The following is a 5,000-nucleotide window of genomic DNA, read 5'->3' as shown; positions in this document are numbered from 1 at the left end:
GAAGGACACAACTAGGTTTATACGACGATCGAGATTGTGAGGAGAGAGAGAGAGAGAGAGAGAGAGAGAGAGAGAGAGAGAGAGAGAGAGAGAGAGAGAGAGAGAGAGAGAGAGAGAGAGAGAGAGGGGGGGGGGGGGATAAAACAGAAAGTGAGAAAGAAAATGGAAAAGAGGAAAACAATGCAAAATCCCCCTGTACATTTTTTTTTTACTGACAACTAACCTTCCTCTGGCTCAGGCAGCCACATAGCACACGTAGGCCAGTGCGTGAGAGAGATACCTCTTCGGCACCTCACTGATCTACACTGGCCAGGGTCGTGGGGCCTTTCTGTGTGACCTCCTCCAGACCAGGAACAGGCGTCAGGCCAAGGAAGTCGTGCTTTGTGTCTTCATGAGGGCTGATTTTTCTTCTAAATCAAAGCGGTTATATCAGCTGCTGTACGGACACTTACACTGTCACACAAACAACAACAAAGGGAAACCCCCCCCCCCCCACAAAATAATACCTTTTCTATTTTCTTCTTTTCCTCCTAATGTACATAAAAAAAACCAAATTTTCTCTTTCTCTTGTCACCCACGGAAAACAAATAAAAACTTTTCATTTCTATTTTTTTTTGTATTCCCCATTCCATTAGCACACGATAAAAAACACGTCCCCACTCTTTCATTTTTCGTCATGTTTTCTTTCTCGCTCAGTATGAACTCGATGAAACACGATCACACTCTCACTTTTGTTTCTGTTTTTTCCACTTCGTTTCCACACGTTAAAACACGCGACTGCACTCTTTTCTTTTTATTAAAAAAAAAACACTTTTTTCTTTCCCACTCCCTACGCAAACACGAAACACAGTCTTCTTTATCTTTTTCTATCTCTTTCCCACCATATGCAGGCATAAGAAAATAACCACGTTCTTTTCTTTGCATTTCTTTCTTTCCCACTCACGACCGCACATTGTTTCTACTTTTTTTTGTGAAATTTCCCACTCAATAAAAAGATTGCATGGAAAATCAGACACTTCCTTCCCTAGCTTAGGAAAGAGTGGGGATGAGGTGTCCACAAGTTGCCATTATGCCTTCGACTTAACAAGTGTGCAACTTCAAAAAGAGTAAATCATTGGTCAATTTTTCAAAGCAAAAACTCTTTAACATATTGCACGTTTATATGCTTTTTTTTTTTATTTTTTTTTACACCGTAATACGAAGGGCAGCACTGATTACAAACACTTATAAACGCCGAGGTCTGGGTTGTGGCGTCGCATTCGCACACTTCGCCGTAATGGTAGTAGGGATGCCATTCGGTCACCAAATCAATCTGAAGTCGAGTCCATTAGGCAATTCGGTAGCTAGGTAATTAGGTAGTTAGGTTATTCGTTAAGTGATTAGGCAGTTGGGTAATTAGTAAGGGTTGGCTTTCATTAACTTAAAAGTTAACCGTATCAATTATTTGAAAAGTGGGTAATAGCGGTGATAATGTCCCAGAAAGTGATACGGGATTGAATATAAAGATTCTTTTATTTTGGCGTTAAAGCAGAAAGATCCGCAAAAATTGTTTTAGCTTACATTGATGACTTTTATTAATCACAATCATACAAACATACGTGCATATTTGATACACATACATACATACATACATACATACATACATACATACATACATACATACATACATACATACATACATACATACATACATACATACATACATACATACATACATACATACATACATACATACATACATATATATATATATATATATATATATATATACTGCTTACACACAGATAAACAATACACACACCCACACACACACTATATATATATATATATATATATATATACATATATATGCATATACACACATTATGTTTATACAGATAGAGAGATAAATTGATGTTGTTATTCAAACATTAATAGTTTTATCTTTCATCAGCTAATCCCTTTCTCGCTCCGCTCCATTTATAGACTAGTTCTCCATTGAATTTGAGCGTTTTCTTTTTCACGTTTTTGTCCTGCATGTTTTCTTATTCTTATTCACGGCATTATATTTTCTTTTTACGTTTCTGTCATATGAATTTATCTATCGTTAATGTCGTGTAAGTTTTTCAGACAGTTCATTATGATATAACTTTCCGTGGGCTTTTATTTTAAAGAACGATCTTTTTCAGTTAATATTTTTCATTTATATACTTATATAGGTACTAGCCTTACTCATTCATTTCGCATTTCTTAAAAATATATATACCGTCTATATAAATGATCTGTATGTATCCTCGCAAATATAGACGCTGAAATAAAATATGACAAAAAAACGAAATATGAAAAAAAGCATATAAAATACAATGGCCACCCATCAAAACTGGTTCTTCAAAAAATCGCCCGTTTTCTATCACGCCGACGAGGTTGCCACTCGGTGCCGCGCGAGCTTCGTCAGTTGCAGCGTGGAAGCACGCGGGAAAGGGAGAAGGAGAGGGAGAGAGATAGTGAGAGTTAGCAGCCTCGTCAGCACGTGTATGACAATAGCCTGGCTGACAGTGAAAGCAACCTGACTCCCTGTCAAGGATTTACGTTGACAAATCTAGTGCTATTTAGTGGATTTATTATTTTTCGCTTGGTGCAGTGTTAGTATAATCTCCGAATTGAATGTATACTGAATAATCGTCACCATTTAGCCGCATTCTGTGTTGTCAGCTGTTGCTTCCTGTGTATAACATGTTCACTTTATAACCTACTTATAGAATCGTAGAAAAAAAAAAAAAAACACATATAAAGACATTGCACAAAATATATAATATAGGATACATTTAAGCTATCCTTTTATAATCCCTTCTGTGTTTAGTGTAAAGTGAGTGATAAGTGTTTTAATATAGAGCGTAGGATGATATATAACCAAGAGGATATAGATAACCCATTTGAAGGTAAGCGAGAGTGAGCTTTACCCACAGTATCTAAGGAAATATTCTGTAGGTTATAGTTAGGCCTAAGGACTTGTTACCTGAAATTGGTCCAATTTGGGAGTGATGTGCATTGATTGGTTCTGTAACCTTTGAAGATTTAACATACAGGTGTACAGGTACTTTTACTGAGTAAAAAAAAAAAAAAAATGAATAAGTATATTATACACTGGGAAAACGTATTTACGAATTTTAAATATATATATTCTTTGATATGCGTCAATGAATACATCTCTCGAATCTGTCAAAAGGAAAAACCTGCGTGGATGAATGAAAATGGAACGGATTTTATTGCTTGAAATCTTGTGTGAATCAGCTCAATAGCTCTTCACCTCTTGTCTCAGTAGTCTTGAGAATATAGATTCGTTGCAGAAAGACCTGTTTAGAATTTTTTTCGTTCATGCAGTTTCTTAATAGAGTCATTTTAGTATAGTTTTTTTTTCTTGTGCTGGACGTTGGGTTTAGTTGTGTACGAGTTTTATATTCTATGGTTTATGTAGGAATTATCAGCGACGTAATCTTAGAAGTACCGAGTCGTCAAATATATCACATGATAATTGTGTATTTTTATGTATGCATATACATATGCATGAATCTGTGCACACACACACACACACACACACACACACAAACAAACACACAAACAAACAAACAAACAAACAAACAAACACACAAACAAACACACACACATATATATATATATATACACACACATATGCATATATATATAAATATATATATATACACACACACATATGCATGAAGCTATGCACACACACACACACACACACATATATATACATACATATACATATATATATATGTATATATATGTATGTATGTATGTGTATATATACATATACATATATACATGCATACATATATATATATATATATATATATATATATATATATATATATGTACATACGTACATACACACACACAAACACACACACACACACACACACACACTTATATATTTATATATATAAGTATATATATACACATACATATATATACATATATATATATATATATATATATATATATATACTTACATATATGTATGTACACACACACACACACACACACACACACAGACACACATATATATATATATAAATATATATATATGTGTATGTATATATATATATATATATATATATATATATATATATGCACACACACACACACACACACAATGTATATATATTCATATATATATGTATATGTATATACACACACATATATGTATATATATAAATATTCGTATATATATGTATGTATATGTATATGTATAGGTATTTATATATAAATATATATGTATATGCATATATATATGTATATACATGTATATATACATACATATATACATATCCATATACATATATGCACGTATATTTATATATGTGTATATATGTATATATACTTATATACATATATATATTATTTTATGAGTATGTATATGTATGTATCCACAAGTAAAAAAGATAAAAAAATGTATACACCTTCAGTCGATGTCGACTATGGTGTTATTGTGTCTACCCGCTCCCATATAGGTAGAGGTAGTGCGTGGGCGAAAGAATATGAGGAGCAAGCGGTTGCCTATGCAGCAGGCTCCCTCTCTCCACGCAGCTGATGGATTCAAAGGAACGGCATAGACTGATACGGTTTGGCACCAGCGGCGTCGCAGGAGTTGCCAGACAACGAACTGCCTTCGGAACTCCGGCTCCGGATTTTTCCTCAGGGTTGACTCCCAAAGCCTTTTCATCTTATAGATACCACAAGGCAGTGGATTGATTTGTATAGGGTGGACTCCCATAGCCTTTGGCCATGCACGAACTGAACTACAAGGCAGCGGTTGTTTTGTATAGGGTGAACTCCCATAACCTTTGGCCATGCACGGCAGTTAAAATTTGCAAATCCGTGCGCGTGTGCATGTGTGTGTGTGCATTCATACACACACATACAAGGGAGCACACGGACACACACACACACACATACACACACACACACGCACACACACACACGCACACACACACGCA

This window comes from Penaeus chinensis, chromosome 40 (genome assembly GCF_019202785.1).
Source record: "Penaeus chinensis breed Huanghai No. 1 chromosome 40, ASM1920278v2, whole genome shotgun sequence".
In the NCBI taxonomy this organism is placed as follows: Eukaryota; Metazoa; Arthropoda; class Malacostraca; order Decapoda; family Penaeidae; genus Penaeus; species Penaeus chinensis.
Note: the sequence above shows the minus strand (reverse complement) of the source record.